The sequence below is a fragment of the Apium graveolens genome, chromosome 9 (genome assembly GCF_009905375.1).
Source record: "Apium graveolens cultivar Ventura chromosome 9, ASM990537v1, whole genome shotgun sequence".
Lineage (NCBI taxonomy): Eukaryota > Viridiplantae > Streptophyta > Magnoliopsida > Apiales > Apiaceae > Apium > Apium graveolens.
In genome coordinates this window covers 281339623-281358944 of record NC_133655.1, presented here as the reverse complement: position 1 = coordinate 281358944, position 19322 = coordinate 281339623, and the positions used below count along the sequence as shown (strand labels likewise).

Genomic DNA, 19322 nt, shown 5'->3' with positions numbered 1-19322 from the left:
AAAAATTTAGTTATAATAACGCCGTCGTTTAATTTTAAATTATGACGGAAATAGTGTCGTCGTAAGTATAATTTACGACGGAACTGTTTCTGTCATAAGTTTCTCACCTTCCACATTAAATGCCACCTGCTAGCTTTTGAAAAATAATATTTTTTAATTAAAACTTATGACGGAAATCCATTTCCGTCGTAAATATGCGCAAAATATCACTGTCCCTTTTGGAAGTTCACTTTTTTCACTTATTTTTTTCTCAAAAAAATATATCTTCATATCAATCAAAATACATGATGACATAACAACAATGAATTTTACAATCTTTAATGTAAGTATTAAATTTTAGTCTTCTTTTATATTTTTTATATGCATTTAAATGTGTGATTTAAATTTTTATGTTTACATGTTTAACATATATATAGGTGTTTATATGTTATTCATTTAGCATTTTATATTCATTTGTAGATGTCTTATGATACTAGTTGGATCACTAAACGAATTATTCCCGGTGGTTATGGTTTTACGGAAGAATTTACTAAAGGGGTTAAAGATTTCTTGGCATTTGTAATAAAAAATAGCAAGGAACCGAATGATCCGGAACTTTTGATTAGATGTCCGTGTAATACATGTAATAATCAACTCTTTCAACTCATTTTCGATGTCGAGTTTCACTTATATGCGGTCGGTTTTCTTGAGAATTACACCACATGGCATTATCATGAAAAAGAAGGTGGCTCACGAAATGAAAAAATGAATGATCGCGAAGATATATTTGATGATTATTAGATGTTGAGGGATGCCTTTAGAGGGGAAGATTTTGGATATGTCAATAGTGTCCACGAGGAACCGAACGAGCAAGCATCTAAATTCTTATACAATGTGAATAATGTCGGAGAACCAATATATCCGGGCAGCATCAAGTACACACAATTGAAGTTCATCACTCAATTACTATATTGGAAGAATCATAATAAATGTAGTGATAAGGCTTTTGATGAGTTACTCCTCTTACTTGAAGATGTGTTTCCGGAAGGGCATAAACTTCCTTTTAATTATTATGGTGTCAAGAAGAAGGTCAAGAAGCTGAACTTGGGATACAAAAAAATACATGCATGTGAGAATGATTGTATATTATTCTACGGTGATGTTAAATATTTGGAAAATTGTAAGTACTTTGAGTTAAGCCGATACAAAGATGCAACTAATGGCGGGAGTGATACCATTCTGAGAAAGATCTTCGGATATTTTAAGATCACTCCTCATTTACAGCGTTTGTACATGTCTACCCATACAGCCCAACATATGAAGTATCAGAAGAATAAGATTGTTACTGAAGGGGTTCTTAGTCACCCTGCAGATGGAGAAGAATGGAAAGAATTTGACAAGAACTATCCAGATTTTGCAGTGGATATTCGGAATGTAAGGCTTGGTCTTGCAACTGATGGATTTCCCCCGTACATTAATGCTACTTCTACTGTATACTCAGTATGGTCTATAGTACTACTTGTGTACAACCTTCCGCATACCATGTCCATGAAAGATCCATACATGTTCATGACAGTACTAGTACCCGGGCCGAATGATCCTGGGAGGAATCTGAATGTCTATCTGGGGCCTTTCATTGATGAGCTTATTAGTTTATGGCAGGTTGGTGTGTAAACATATGATGCTTCTACGAAGACCAATTTCATGATGCGGGCAACCTTGTTATGGACTATCAGTGACTTTCCCGGGTTGGGTATGGTTAGCGGATGGTCAACCCACGGAAAGATGTCTTGTCATGTGTGTATGGGTGAAGTTAAAGCTAAGTAACTACCACATAGAACGAAGTCCAGCTTTTATGGGTTACATATGGAGTTTTTGGACAAACGCTGAAGAAGTCGATGAAAAGGTCGAATTATCCGTAATATGTGTGCTGGAATCACATTTCCACCACCAGGGAAACCACATAGCAAAGAAAAGGCAGATGGCTTTGGGGATTCACACAATTGGACACATATTTGTAGCTTCTTTGATCTACCATATTGGGATTCATTGCGTCTACGTCATTGTATCGATGTTATGCACACGAAGAAAAATGTGTTTGACAACATATTTCATACTATTTTGTGTAGTGCCAAAACGAAGGATACCACAAGATCAAGAGAAGATTTGAAGGCAATGGGCATCATGCAAGAGTTATGGATGAATGGTAGACACAGGCCTAGAGCTAGACACGATCTCACCCGAGATCAGCTGAAATTGTTATGTAAATGGGTACATCGATTGAAACTCCCAGATGGTTGCTCATCAAACATGAAGAGATGTTGTAAGATAGCTCAGTTGAAATTTCAAGGCATGAAGTCACATGATTGTCACATATTTATGCAAAAGTTGTTGTCTTCTACATTTCATGAACTTCTTCCAGATGACATACACAACATACTTTGTGATCTTTCAGATTTTTTCAAGGACTTGTGCTCAACTACATTACTTGCATCAAATATTAGGCAGTTGGAAAAAAACATAGTTGGGATCATTTGTACTTTAGAGACTAAATTCTTTCCAGCTTTGTTTGATCCAATGGAGCATCTTCCCATTCATTTACCCGAAGAGTGCAGACTCGGCGGCCCTGTCCCATCACGATGGATGTATAATATTGAAAGACTACAACGCAGAATGAAACAAAAAGTAGGGAACAAAGCACGAGTTGAAGGTTCTATTACAGAGAAATGTGTACATGAAGAGTTGACATATTTCTGTTCCATGTACTTGGAGTCAGGAGTTGAGACAACGCACAACTTGCTAGATCGTAATGTGGTTGTTGATCGCTCACGAGATCCACATAAACTCGAGGTGTTTACATATCCGGCAGAGCTCCTCGGAGCATATACAGGTTACCATTTAGATGTAGATTCCCTACATGTTGCAGCATATTATGTTCTTACTAATATGCGTGAAGTGGCATTCTATATCACGTAAGTAATAAAATATTTTCATTCATAATTAAAACTTTAAAACATTCTTCACTAACATGGTATGATTACTTTTTTCAGTATGTTCGAAGAAGAGGTTCGTAGTCGTCATACATTGATATTGAGTGATATTGAGATGAATACAATGCTAAAGGCACATTTCGCAACATGGTTTCAAAATAAGGTATTTCATCAAATGCACAAATTGTATAATTACAAAAATATATTTATATACTTGTTTTTTATGTGACTATTCCATTTCAGGTACAAAACAACTACAAAAAATTTCAATACTTATTGCAAGGCCCGGCTTCGTTTATGCTTTCTTATAAAAGATGCAAGGTCAATGGATACTCATTCTACCTAGGAAAATCAAGCTCTGGGGTACTTGTGAAGGGTAGTTGTTATGGTGATAGTGAAAACAATTACTACGGGACTTTGCAAGAGATTATCAAACTAACATATGGTGGCGGAAATCAAGTGATTTTATTCAGATGTCATTGGTATGATCATGTTAGGGGTGTAAAGAAACATAAAAATGGAGTGCTCTTGATTGATCTTAATTCAAAACTCAAAAGAAATAATGTTTACATTCTACCAAGTCAAGCCACACAAGTGTACTAAGCTCCTAGTGTCAAGAATCCTGATAGTAATATTCAGACAACCATCACATGTAGACCTCAATTGCTGAGTGAAAGAACATGGGATGTTGATGTGGAACCCCTTCAAGAAGAAGTCTCAAATACCATTGCATTAGATTTTTCCTCAAGGTTGTTTTTTGTTGACTTTTCGCACTATGAAATGGAAGAAGATCAAGAAGAAGAACAAGAGCAACCAAAACAAGTAGAAAGTGAAGAAGAGGAAGAAAATGCAAGGGAAGGTGAAGAAGAAGAAGAAGAAGATGGTTATGATAGTATTGACGTTGAAAGTAAAGATGAGTAAGAAATGTACTTTATCATTTTAGGCTAATTTATATTCTTGTATGAATCAAAACATGTAATGTGATATGTTTGTGGAAGGAAATGAAATGATTTTATAATTCTATCCATATTTATATTTTAAATAAATTTTCGATTCACTAACATTATTTTCAACTAACTTTTCTTGCTATTCAATCTTTTTAACCAATTTGATATTTTGGAAATCTTACAAATATATAATATGATGTGTTGGTGCAAAAAAATTGGATGATTTATCATTCTTGGCAAATTTCTTAATTTTAAAGGAATTAAAATAAATTTGTCATTTACTTGCATTTTTTCAACTTTTTTCATTATCCTAATTTTTTCACTAAATTGAAGATTTGAAAATCTTAACAATATGTAATGTGATATGTTTGTGCAAAGAAATTTGACAAGTTTATCAATCTAGGCATATTCCTAATTTAAAATGAATTAAAATGGATTTTTCGCTTACTAATACTATTTTTAACTAACTTCTCTTGCTATTCAAACTTTTTAACCAATTTGATGGTTTGGAAATCTGATAAATATATTATATGATGTGTTGGTGCATAAATATTGGAAGATTTATTGTTCTAGGAAAATTTGTTATTTTAAATCAATTGAAATGAATTTTCCTTTGCATTTTATCAACTTTTTTTGTAATCCTAAATTTTTCACCAATTTGATGCTTAGGAAATCTTAACAATATATAAAGTGATATGTTTGTGCAAAGAGATTTAGAGATTTTATCATTATAGGCACATTATAGATTAGCAGCACCACTCGCATCATGTAGGAATTTATTATTTATATGATCATGTTTAGTTTTAACAATTTACTGTAATTTATAAATAATTTTCTGCAGTTTGTCTCTTATCAGATACGACGGTTAACATTAAACTGTGTATTGTAGGGGAAGGCCCCAACTAACGAAGATGATTCGGATGATGGTGAGAGCAATGATGAGAGTATCGAGTCTGATGAAGATCATGACATGAGCCGTTCTTTTTATGATCATGTCCCTCGTGGTGGCCCAGTCATTAGGGGTAAATTTTAGCTTTATGTATTTGAATGTTTGTAAGATACCCAAGTTGTGGTTGTAAACCGAATGTGGTTTGTAAACTGAATTTTAGTTTGCTTTCTACTTTTGATTGTGAATTAGTACGGATTTACGATATCACTAATGTAAATTATGTATTGTGACTTGATTGCGAGGTTTAGAGTTTGTTTTAAGTTTGTGATTGCATGATATTTTGGCAGGTTTAGAATTTAAATTGGAAGCCGAAAATGGCCGGATACTGAAAAATTAGTATTTGGTTATTCTGAAAAAACAAACTTACGACGGTTGTTCTTCAAACATTCCGTCGTAATTTTTCTGGTAAAACAAACTTACGACGGATGTTCTTCATATATTCTGTCGTAAGGTATCCATATTCTCATATTTAAAAATATTTTTTTTGAATTATCATTTCCCAACTTGTTGTCCCCACCCTCTAAAATACGATATTTTTCCTGTCGTAATATACCTTATGACTAATTCTTCCGTCGTAAATTTATGATTTATCTCACTAAATGTGGGTCCCGTAAACTAACATCCGACATTTTTTTCCGTCGTATTATTGTATCTTACGACGATAAATTCTTAAGTAGATTTATTATTTTATCTTGTGACGAAAAAACGAACTTACTATTCGACCAAAAAAGATGATTTTTTTCCGTCATAAATGGCTCAATTACAATAATTTCAGTTCAAAAAAACCGTCGTAAATGGCCAGATTTCTTGTAGTGATTGACACAATTACAGAAATTGTACATAGATGATTTTGAGTTTGACAATTACAAGCATTAGACAAAGACTGGAACTTTTGATTCTTCTCTAATGAGGTCTTTTAAATATACAAGAATTTCCAGTTCCTCTATAATTGGAGTCCCTATTAGAGCTTCTATCAGCTTGAGTCTGTCTTGCTTTGGATAACCATCTAACATTTCAATCTGAGTTTTAAGAAAGAGCCAGCTTTTACATTCATAAATCTTCCATCTTTAGAAATTCTGCTCATCCCTTTAGCTTTAAGTTATTCTAATCTTTTGATGTACATTTCAATCTCTTCATCATATTTTTTTCCTTTTCTCCTCATATTTTGTTATACCCCTTGCTCTTTTTTCCTCTATTACAATCAACCATTCATCTAGAACTGATCTCTATGCTCTTATAGCAGTATCCTTATCTTTCAACAAACTTATCACTCTCTTGATTTCTGTGGGAGGGAGAGATTTCATTAAAGCACAGCCAAGGAAAGTGAAGGACCCATTTGCATAATAAATTCTGACTTCCTTTAAAGATACAACCCAGACTCTAACTATTTCCTCAGCTAGTTTTTTAAAATAATCTTCATCTGAGATGCACCCATTCAAGGGTAGAAAGTCATTTTTCTTGAAACAATTCCAGAGAGCCCTTTCAGTGACTTTTACTCTTTTTGTAGGCTTGACTTTTATAGGTTTCTTCCCAACAGACTTGAAATTGATTTTGAGTGGACTTGAAATTGATTTTGAGTGAAGGCTTGAGACATGTTTGGTTTGAGGTGATTGGTATTTTAAGAAAGGTGTTTGCATTTTTTTTGTAATATCCGGGATATATCGTGTAATTATTTTTGCTAATAAATAATTATTATATGTGTTTCGTATCTATTCTATGAATTATTTGTTAAGTGTTAAATGTGTTTGGATGTTTAAAAATATTATTAATTGAGTATTTTAATTTTTATATGTCCAAAATAAAATATAGCTAATTGTCATATCTTCCTAATTATTTTTATGTTGATTTATGAATTTATAGGAATCATATGAATTTAATAAAATCTATTTACAGGTATTTAAAATCTATTTTATAAAAACGGAAACCAACCGACGTTACCCGTTGTTACGTTTTTAGAGCCCGAAACTCTTCCGAGAACTCCTTCCTAACCTAATTGTAATATTCCGAGCATTTTCCATGTTTTGACTTTTTCGATCTGGTGTACGGTTTGTCATGCACAACATTTTCGATACAATATTCGTTTCGGTAAATCAATAAAACTCGTATTTTCGATAAACGGGAGCTTTTTATTAAACTACACAATTATCACCTCGTAGTACGTGTAACCAGGCGCTGAGACCAAGACCGCAGTACAAATTATATTAATTTGGATAATAATCCCGAAAACCGATACCGTTTGGATCAGTTTTTATAAATAAATGTACCGTTTTATATCCGGAATGATCCAACGGGATACTAATTTTCCGTAATTATAAATAGCCTTTTACCGTATTTTATTTCGTATCAAAATCATTTGCAGTCAGCTAAATATATAATTTTCCAGAGAAAAACCTTATATTCATATAATCTTCTGAAAATCAAACCACAAATCGAAGGTGTTATTGATCTCTGTTTTCAAAGCTTGAGTAACCAAAACGAAGGATTTGAGGAGTACTATCGGATTCTGAGCTTCATTTTACTACAGAAATCAAGGTTATTTTTCTATATTTTTATTTAATTTCGAATTATTTTTATTAAAAATATGAATTTCTGTTCGGTTGATTGTTTGTATGATTTGATGATTGCATGTTGTAGAGCTTGTTTTCCTGATGATTTTCATATGTGATACGTCTGATTTGGAGTTCAATAACATGTTCGAAATTGAGTTTAATTCTCGAATTTTAAAATTAGGGTTTATAACCCGTATGAATGTTTTCAATAGAAATTTGGGGCTTTTTGATTTAGGGGTTATTAGCTGTTGATTTATAGTGGGTTGTGTTCCATATGAAATTTGCAATCGATTGGTATATAGCTCGTTAACAGAGGATTAGTGAATCGAAGATTTACAATGTTCGCCGGAAACCGGCGATGTTCTTGGCCAATTTCTGGCCAGGACAGGGATGATTGATGTGTTTTGATTGCACGAATAGATTCCTGGTGTTGTGTAGTGTAAATCTGGAGCAGATGGTGATGTGAAGATGCCGGAATCGAGTTCTCCGGCCACCCCAGTATTTTCCGGCGACAGGGGTGTAAAAAATTGCAGTTTAGTACCCTGACTTTTGAAAACGATAAAGTTCAGTCCCTGAACTTTCCAGAGTTTTCAAAAATAGGATTCCTGTTTTAAAAATATTCCAAAATTATATTTCCTATTTATTTTTATTATAAAAATTCGTTTTTAATTTCTGAAAATTCCAAAAATTATTATTTTAATTCCAAAAATTATTTTTAATTCAAAAATAAATCTGAATTAATTAGTTAATTAATTTCAGTTAATATTTAATTGATTAATTAGTCAATTAATTCAAAAATTAATTGATTAACTGATTTAATTAATTATTAATTGATTTCAATTAGATTTAATTATTTAAAAATGATTTAAAAATTCCGAAAAATACTTTCGAGCTTTAAAATATTATTTTAAATAGTTTTAAGGCCCGATAATTATTATAAAATTGTTTTGAAGCCAGATTTGGCCAACCGAACCCTGTTTATTACTCCAAAATTGATCCAACGATCCGTTTTAATTCCGAAAAATGTTTTAAAAATCATTTTAAATATCTGAAACCCTGTTTATGACCCAAAAATTCTTTATAAATGTTATATCATTTATTATATGATGTGTTATGTGCTATATGTGTTGGTTAACTGTCGGTCTATATATTCGATGTTTACTTATTTGTTACGTAACTTTCAATCCGTTAATCGGATTTGGGTGAAACGAAGGGTAGATAGAAGTATGTGTCAAATATAATCGTATAAGTTGAATATTGATAGATGCTTATGATATGTGAGCGGAAGAGGTAAGGCATAGGAATGGGAAAGAAGTAGTCGAGGAGTAAGACCGTCGTGACTGAAAGCGAGTGCAGTATAATAAGCTAGTACCAGGCAAGTGTTCTGAACTTTCTCGAGATATTGTAGTGATTAATAGTCCTGTTTTATATTACAAGTGCTTTAAAGCACTGAACCTCAAACCGTAATTCCAGTTATTGATCTTGAGCCATAAACCTGATTCTTTCTAGACCATTGACTGTTGTATACCCAAATACGAACCTCAAATATACGATACTACTCCACAATTACATACAAACTAAATATCAAACCCTGAACTAAATTGCTTACACACTCAAACCATTGTATCTTATGCTTTGAAAGGCCAAATCCTTGAAACCTTGAAATATTGTTTCCTTTGTTATCCAATTCTTTCACTATCTAACATCCATGCTTTGAAAATGCCATATTAATCCTTATACAGATTAAAACCATTTTCATTATTGAACGTCCAACGTTGTTAATGATTCTGTTTATTTCTTATTACTGTTTATTCTGTTATTATGTTAGAATTGGATTTTCTTTATAAAATTGTGGACCAGATTCCTAGTCAGACCATATAATGGTCAATTTAGGCCAATGTGTGCCTTGGATCCAGTAGTTAGAGCAGTGTTGTGTGCTTTGCTCGGGGTTAGTGTGTGACTGATCAGGAGCCTAACCTTGGTTTTCAAAATGAAAATATAATATCCAATTCTAAATCATAATCTGTTGTTCACTTGATACCATAACCATTTTCACCTGGTGATCATTATTCTCAGTTTTGTCATTGTGACTTGATGAGCTAGTTAGCTCATTTGTACGATGTGGTTTATGTTCTTTTCCAGTTAAGAAGGAACCGGTTGGTACCAAGGATCCCTAGTCCTGCGTGAGAGCTAGGGGTTCAGGTTGATCGAGTTCAGCTAGTAGGCTTCTTTTGGAATAATTTAAGTTTGTAAAAGTTTGTAATATTGTTTAATACTTAGTGCTGAGTTGGAATAGTTGGGATTCGAATGTTTGTAATATAAGTAAGTATGTTTGGCTTGTGTGCATACTTTAACCTGTTGCGGTCCATGGTAGTTGGTAAGTAGGATCACTGCATATTATTATTATTATCTTTATTATTATTATAAGCAGGTTATAAATAATGTGTGTGTGGACCCCAAACCTCTGACCCGGGTTTGGGGTGCGTCACATTTTTTGTACAGAAGCATTGGCTTAGAGGTTAGAGAAAGTTTGATGATTCAGGTTGTTGACTTTGAAGGTTGAGCTAAAGGTTTAGCAAGAGTTGTTTGGATTTTTAGGTTTTTTTGTGGTTCTGAGCCATCATGATTCTTCTTGCTTCTCCTCTCACACCCTCTCTTCTTCTCATCATTCTTCTTTTTATCACCCTTCTTCTCTCCACCCTTGCTTCCAGCTACCCTAATGGATAGACTTGGATTTCACACTACAAGAAATTTGCAATCAGACAACACTTGATACATAATGGTTAAAAAAAACCGTTGTCCTAAAAAATCATACAACAGTGAATTGATTTTGCAGAAAAAACAGTTGTGTGAGCTCCAGAACAGACAACAGATATCCATCTTTTTTAAACTGTTGTACAAGTTGTATCATCTCATCGAGTCAGGCAACGGTTTTTTAAATATAGTGTTGTTGTAGATCTTTAACACAACGATTACAAACCGTTGTTACTATGTTAACGTATAGGGTTAGAAGACAACAGTTTTAACATTACATTGTGTAATTCAGACAATGGTTTTTTAGAAAGGTTGTCCTCTAAACCATCAAACAACGGAATGAAAACAGTTGTCTGAGGAATTTCAATGGGTACCACGTATTGAGGTGGTAGCACGTGATAGGTGGTAAATCATTCACAAGGATTGTCGAGGTGGCGAAATGAGAGCCCTTCATTGAAATGAGATTTGATATCGGCTGTTAGATCGAAAAATAGCTAATATTCTTATACAACGGTTTTATGTTAAAATAAAAGTGTTGTCTTAGTTAGTCTCATACAAGCTTTTAGGTATTACGTTGTGTAATTCACACAACAGTTTTTAGAAGGGTTGTCTTAAAAACCTTCATACAACGGAATAAAACAGTTGTCTGAAATAGTTATTTTATAATTTAAATGGGCACACCTGATGAGGTGGCAGCGCATGATAGGTTGTAAACATATTACTCGGATTGCTGAAGTGTCACAATGACAGCCCTTGATTGAAATGAGATTAGATATTAGCCGTTAAATTGAAAAAGCTGATATACTTACACAACGGTTTTATAATAAAAAAAAGCGTTGTCCTAGTTTGTCTTTACACAATGGTGTTTCAAGGAAACCATTGTAAAAGTATTACTATATAAAATGAGATTCCCGATTACAAAGTTCAATTTTTAAATGATTTTTTCGATGATCCAACCGTACGGATGTTAAGATATATCAATTTTAGTCATATGAAAAAATTATTAAAAAATTTAAAATTCATCTTGCATGTCAGGATTAGAAAAATCTGGTAAAAGTACCCCTCCCGACAACGAGACTCGTTCCCGATTTACAGGATTAATTTTTTAAAATGATTTTTCGACGATCCAACCGTACGGATGTTAAGATATATCGATTTTAGTCATAAGAACAAATTATTAAAAAATTTCAAATTCATTTTGCATGTCAGGATTAGAAAAATCTGGTAAAAGTACCCATCCCAACAACAAGACTCGTTCCCGATTTACAGGATTAATTTTTTAAAATGATTTTTCGACGATCCAACCGTACGGATGTTAAGATATATCGATTTTAGTCATAAGAACAAATTATTAAAAAATTTGAAATTCATTTTGCATGTCAGGATTAGAAAAATCTGGTCAAAGTACCCCTCCCGACAACGAGACTTGTTCCCGATTTAGAGGATTAATTTTTTAAAATGATTTTTCGACGATCCAACCATACAGATGTTAAGATATATCGATTTTAGTCATAAGAACAAATTATTAAAAAATTTGAAATTTATTTTGTATGTCAGGATTAGAAAAATCTGGTCAAAGTACCCCTCCCGACAACGAGACTCGTTCCCGATTTACAGGATTAATTTTTTAAAATGATTTTTCGACGATCCAACCATACGGATGTTAAGATATATCGATTTTAGTCATAAGAACAAATTATTAAAAATTTGAAATTCATTTTGCTTCTCAGGATTAGAAAAATCTGGTAAAAGTACCCCTCCCAACAATGAGACTCGTTCCCGATTTAGAGGATTAATTTTTGAAAATGATTTTTCAATGATCCAACCGTACGAATGTTAAGATATATCGATTTTAGTCATAAGAACAAATTATTAAAAAATTTGAAATTTATTTTGCATGTCAGGATTAGAAAAATTTGGTAAAAGTACCCCTCCCAACAACGAGACTCGTTCCGGATTTACAGGATTAATTTTTTTAAATGATTTTTTGAAGATCCAACCGTACGGATGTTAAGATATATCGATTTTATTCATAAGAACAAATTATTAAAAAAATTGAAATTCATTTTGCATGTCAGGATTAGAAAAATCTGATAAAAGTACCACTCCCGACAACGAGACTCGTTCCTGATTTACAGGATTAATTTTTTAAAATGATTTTTCAAAGATCCAACCGTACGGATGTTAAGATATATCGATTTTAGTCATAAGAAAAAATTATTAAAAAATTTGAAATTCATTTTGCATGTCAGGATTAGAAAAATCTGGTAAAAGTACCCCTCCAGACAACGAGACTCGTTCCCGATTTACAGGATTAATTTTTTTAAATGATTTTTCGAAGATCCAACCGTACGGATGTTAAGATATATCAATTTTAGTCATAAGAAAAAATTATTAAAAAATTTGAAATTCATTTTGCATGTCAGGATTAGAAAAATCTGGTAAAAGTACCCCTCCCGACAACGAGACTCGTTCCCGATTTACAGGATTAATTTTTTAAAATGATTTTTCGATGATCCAACCGTACGGATGTTAAGATATATCGATTTTAGTCATAAGAACAAATTATTAAAAAATTTGAAATTCATTTTGCATGTCAAGATTAGAAAAATCTGGTAAAAGTACTCCTCCCGACAACGAGACTCGTTCCCGATTTACAGGATTAATTTTTTAAAATGATTTTTCGAAGATCCAACCGTACGGATATTAAGATATATCGATTTTAGTCATAAGAACAAATTATTAAAAAATTTGAAATTTATTTTGTATGTCAGGATTAGAAAAATCTGGTCAAAGTACCCCTCCCGACAACGAGACTCGTTCCCGATTTACAGGATTAATTTTTTAAAATGATTTTTCGACGATCCAACCATACGGATGTTAAGATATATCGATTTTAGTCATAAGAACAAATTATTAAAAATTTGAAATTCATTTTGCTTCTCAGGATTAGAAAAATCTGGTAAAAGTACCCCTCCCAACAATGAGACTCGTTCCCGATTTAGAGGATTAATTTTTGAAAATGATTTTTCAATGATCCAACCGTACGAATGTTAAGATATATCGATTTTAGTCATAAGAACAAATTATTAAAAAATTTGAAATTTATTTTGCATGTCAGGATTAGAAAAATTTGGTAAAAGTACCCCTCCCAACAACGAGACTCGTTCCGGATTTACAGGATTAATTTTTTTAAATGATTTTTTGAAGATCCAACCGTACGGATGTTAAGATATATCGATTTTATTCATAAGAACAAATTATTAAAAAAATTGAAATTCATTTTGCATGTCAGGATTAGAAAAATCTGATAAAAGTACCACTCCCGACAACGAGACTCGTTCCTGATTTACAGGATTAATTTTTTAAAATGATTTTTCAAAGATCCAACCGTACGGATGTTAAGATATATCGATTTTAGTCATAAGAAAAAATTATTAAAAAATTTGAAATTCATTTTGCATGTCAGGATTAGAAAAATCTGGTAAAAGTACCCCTCCAGACAACGAGACTCGTTCCCGATTTACAGGATTAATTTTTTTAAATGATTTTTCGAAGATCCAACCGTACGGATGTTAAGATATATCAATTTTAGTCATAAGAAAAAATTATTAAAAAATTTGAAATTCATTTTGCATGTCAGGATTAGAAAAATCTGGTAAAAGTACCCCTCCCGACAACGAGACTCGTTCCCGATTTACAGGATTAATTTTTTAAAATGATTTTTCGATGATCCAACTGTACGGATGTTAAGATATATCGATTTTAGTCATAAGAACAAATTATTAAAAAATTTGAAATTCATTTTGCATGTCAAGATTAGAAAAATCTGGTAAAAGTACTCCTCCCGACAACGAGACTCGTTCCCGATTTACAGGATTAATTTTTTAAAATGATTTTTCGAAGATCCAACCGTACGGATATTAAGATATATCGATTTTAGTCATAAGAAAAAATTATTAAAAAATTTGAAATTCATTTTGCATGTCAGGATTAGAAAAATCTGGTAAAAGTACTCCTGCCGACAACGAGACTCGTTCCCGATTTACAAGATTAATTTTTAAAATAATTTTTTTGACGATCCAACCGTACGAATGTTAGGATATATCAGTTTTAGTCATATTAAAAAATTATTAAAAAATTTAAAATTCATTTTGCATGTCAGGATTAGAAAAATCCGGTAAAAGTACCCCTCTCGACAACGAATTTAAAAATATATTAGCTTTTGTCATATTAAAATATTAAAAACATTCAAATTTATTTTATATTATTTTATAAAAATAATTTCTTAAATCTATTTATAAAAAATTTATAAGTATACAATATTTATTTATTGAGTTTTCTTGTTATAATTGGTTTCCCTCCTTCAACTTTTCATTTCCCCCTTCTTTTCTTTTCATTACCCGCTCCCCCCTCCCCCTCCCCATCCCCATTTCATCTCCTTCTCTGTAAACATAAAACACCAAAGTACACAAATCTAAATCTCTCTCTCTCTCCCTCCTAACCCTCTCAATCCACCTCTATTTCAAACACTAATTACACTCTGAATGACGAATTAACTTCATAGTCATCCGCTGTTTGTGATTCCATTTCCGATCCGAAGGATCTCAGCTGCTTGAATTGAGTTGGTATTCCAAAGAAGATTGTGGTCCTATTGAGTTTTGATTTAGGTTGGGGTCTCTCCCCTTCCCTCTCTCCCTCTCTTTCTCCCCCTCTACTCTCCTTATTATGAAAAATCTATACATACATAAATATTTGCTTTGATTTGAGCCTCATTTGATTGATTTGTATGTTTCTTTAATAGAGTATGGTTCCGTTTAGGGTTTCAATTCGACTTCAATTTGGGATTTTAGTTTGTGTTCAAAACTAAGGCTTTAGGGCTTATTTGTGGATTCAATGGAAGGTGCTTGTCTTTAATTTTGAGGTATCACTCTCTCTCTCTATCTAACTCTCTCTCTCATTTTAGTTCTTATTTTGTGCTGATTTTAGTTCTTATTTTGTGCGTACAAGTAAGTAAAGGGGATGTGGAGGGGAAAATTGAAGCTCAAGAAGAAAATTGAGTGTTTTGATGATTTGTGTAGGTTTGTTTCTGTGTGATTTAAGATGTAAGTGATTTTTTCTTCTCCCAGTAGCAGTTTTGTGGGTGTGTCTGTTATGACTTGCTTGAATGCTATATGATAGTTTCCGTAACATCTCTGTATAAGGTATTATCCATCTGGATAAAATCATGTATGAGGTGCTGAGATCATACTGCCATATTAAAAGGTGAATTTTTCGGAGTGATTAAATCATGTATGACCTTTGTGACAAGTGATTTTGTTTCTAAACTTATGAATTTTGTGTATTAGGCCAAACGATTCTACTGAAATGGTAAGCCTTGCTTGCAGTAGCCTCTCGGGCATGGCCTCTTCAACAGGTATGTTAAAATGATAAACCGTTATAAGTCCTCTCTGTTCTTTTTTTTTATTTTTTTTGAAAGTAAGTCGAATCTCCTTACCAATTCACTCTATTTATGTTCTTGATATTGTTCAGTATTGTATGATTATTGGTGCGCTTAATGTAATTTGTATATTGTGTGTACTTTCAGTTATCTAGAGTATCTGCAATCTCTTGAACAGAAAATTGATCTTGATTGGAATTAAATCTCATCATCATTGGAGGAGATCAGTAAATGCCTATTTTCAAAGGAAGGCTGCCTGATAAATCTTACTGCTGATGGAGAGAACTTGACAAAGTTGGAGAAGTATGTTGCCAAGTTTCTTGACTCTCTTCCACGATCTTCCCTTGCAAAATCAGAAAGCTGGAATGCTTGACTTCCTCTAACTAGTGAAGCTATTGTGATTCCTACCCAGGTACGATAGAGAGAACTTTACATGAAAACCATTTTTTTGTCAATCTTTTTGTTCTAAAATTATACTCTCTACACAGGTAAATTGTGTTGGAAAAGCAGCAAACCTCTATGAAATATGATATGAATTTAAGGGGAGTGGATATGTCATTTATAAACATAATTGTAATACATGCTTACGGGACCGTGTACGTGTCAGTGGTGGGGCTTATGGCGGTTTCTGTAACTTTGACACTCATTCAGGTACCTATTATTGTCATGTGTAGATGTAAACATTGACCACGGCATTCCCTTAAGTGAAGAGCTTCAATGGTAACTCAAAACGAACATTTATGCAATACATGTACACAATAAGGTCAGAGTCTAAGAATCTCAACTGGTTAATGACAATTATATAGCTGATGAGATCTACAAAAGACCAGTGATTATCTACAATTACCCGAAAGAACTTAAGCCATTTTATGTGCAACTGAATGATGATGGGAAAATAGTTGCAGCTTTCGATTTGATTGTACCAAAGGTAAGCTTGAAGTAGATAGTACTCTGACAAGATTTAGTGCATACAACTTTGTTGTATCTTACAATTAAAAAATCAATTATTTGCAGGCTGGAACTCTGATCAGAGGCACTTAAAATGAGGAGCGTTTAGATATGCTAGAATCAAGGTAAAGACAATATGTATCGTTAGTCATTTACCTTTCCATAACTCATCATTCTATGTAACATTGATGGTGGTTCTATGTTTGAATATTGATTAGCCTGATGATTTTACATAATTTTTAAGGTAAGTAGCTAGCAATTGAATGCTATTACTGATTTAGCGTTATATTTCAGGATTAACGAGTTAAACTTGCCAAAGCATCAGTATGAGTGGTACTTGGATCTTCGCAGGCATGGTACTGTCAAGAACTCCGGCTTCAGTTTTGTCTTTGACCTCCTAGTTTTATATGCCACGGGTCTCAATGATGTTAGAGATGTTGTGCCTTTCTCGCGGAGCTTTGGCAAAGCCTACAACTGATTAACATACTGTAAATTTCTGCTTCATATGTATGCCTGTAAATACTCAATAAGGTATACTATTGAAGTGAAATAATATATTGAAATTTGTCCAGAGATGCAAATACATTACAGCTCATGGCTTTAGTATTAGTTATCAAGGCTTATAGTTATAATTCTTCACTTAAGGGCTTATAGTTGTAATTCTTGTAGAGAACCTTTGTATTATAAATTTAATTTTAATTTTGAAATAACAATTGAATTAATATAATATCATTTTATTTTAAAATTGATTTATTTTAAATAATGAGATTAATTTTGTAAACAGTTTTGTGAAACCCACTTAAAAATGATGAAAATTGTTGTATGGTCTCATTGCACATATTTTTTTTAAAAAACTGTTGTCTTTTAATATTCTTTGTAATGGTTTAAATCTTTTACATCATTGTCTTTTAAACAAAAACCATTCATGACAACGGTTTTAACTAGTTAAAAGAAGTTTATAAACTGTTGTTTGTGAAAACATCTAATAAGTTAACAACAATGGTTTTACTACAAAACCATTGTTGTTAAGGTAGGTAAACAATAATTGAATAAATAAACAGTTGTTTAAAGAATTTCCTAACAATGGTTAATATAGAGTAACCGTTGTGAATTCTTGATTGTAACCAGTATTAAAAAACGTTGTTGAATCTCACTTATTACAAGTGTATAAACAACCGTTGTCCAACTTTCGATCACACGAGTGTTGGATAGACAACGCAAACTCTACCTGTCACACAACGGAAAAAAAAGAGTTGTATGATTGCAAATATGTTGTAGTGTTAGCCAGAAGGTTTTTAATCATCTTTCTTCTACTCATCATCATCCAAATTATCCTTGTTAATTTGAGTTTTGGGCAGGTTAGCTTTTGTATCCCTTAGATATCTCCTCAATAGCTTAATCATCTCTACATCTTCAATAGACTTACTGTTCTTTCCCTTTAAAGCAGTTTCCAGGATCATGATTAGCTTCTTGTTGGCCATGACACACTGTTTAGCAATTTAGAAGTGTTTGAATTATTTGGTGGTAGGCCAGATGTATACTACTCCCTTGCTTGGCTGTAGGGATGCTTCTAGAAAAACAGCCACTTGAGCATTCTTTAGTTCAGCCAACAATTGAGTGTCTTCAAGGCTCACAACTCTGACTTTGTTTATCTAAATATCCAACTTAGATGCCCTCCTTGAGATAAGATAATTGAGGGACACCTATATATACCTATCTACCCCAGAGTCATTTATATTGACCACTATCCTCTTCTCCTGAAAATTGTCTTTAGTTACCAAAATCACCCTCAATGAATTTATTGTCCTATCCAAGGCCTTTTTGTAGGTGAAGTGATTATTGTTGAGAGAAGCCCTTAGAGCCTTGAGTAATTCATCAAATTCCCTGCTTAGACTTGCACAACTTTTGAATTTCATCCATGACTAAAGGTGAAGGAGTGTATCTTGCAGTGTGCATTTGATCCAACTTCAACCTTGTGTCATTGGATTTAGTGATATGATCTTGTACTACATTGTGCAAGGCTACAAATGATTCTTTGAGTTGATTCACACTTTTATCAATCCCACTGAGATAATACCTTGACATTTATTCTGAGAAGATTTTGAATTGATTTTTTATCTCAGTTTGAGAGGGGATGATTTGGTCCATCTTTTCCCTGACCATATTCATGACTTTGTCATGATGTCCATTTAATGTGATGTGTAGTGCTTTGTAAAAGTTGTGGAAAGCCTTGATTTGAGCTTTGTAGACCTCATTGATGGCATCATACACCTCTTGTGGAGTTAGGGATCTCGCATTGCTTCCCAGAATTATAATGTATTCCTCCATAAATTTAGCTAGCACAGCATCCATCTCAATTGTGAATTCCTTGTCCAACCAAGCATTATAGTTAGCATCCTGATCGGCTTCATCAACAATTTTTGCTAGATTATCTTCAACATCAGCCTGGTAGGAGAGCATGATGGCTTGGTAGTCCTGATTTGACATGTTGGATGTGAGTAGCTGTTGTGATATTTGAGCAAGGCCTCCAAGTTGATCAACTCTAAGATCTTCAATTATAGAATGTTGATTTTCAGTGTCTTGGAGCCATTGGGAGATGAGATGTGGAAGGTTGTGAATCAGAACCACCTGTGACTGAAGTCACAGTTTTACTCACAGATTGCTCTGTGGTTTTGACAAGTTGTTGTTCTTCACATAAAGTGGGAACCTCCAATTGAATTGGAGGGGAATTGACTGGATTACTGTGATGTTCACCAGTCTCAAACC

General features: G+C 33.0%; 2 long non-coding RNA genes across 2 annotated transcripts; both read left to right on the top strand.

The window, feature by feature from the left end:
* The first annotated feature begins 15456 nt into the window (after positions 1–15456).
* On the top strand, positions 15457–16256 carry LOC141683226 (uncharacterized). The gene is made up of 3 exons (XR_012560170.1): positions 15457–15584; positions 15756–16020; positions 16097–16256. It is a non-coding gene; the product is annotated as an uncharacterized LOC141683226 (long non-coding RNA).
* A 364-nt stretch (positions 16257–16620) lies between these two features.
* Positions 16621–17195, top strand: LOC141683287 (uncharacterized). Its single transcript, XR_012560219.1, has 2 exons — positions 16621–16681; positions 16851–17195. It is a non-coding gene; the product is annotated as an uncharacterized LOC141683287 (long non-coding RNA).
* The last annotated feature ends 2127 nt before the right edge of the window (positions 17196–19322 follow it).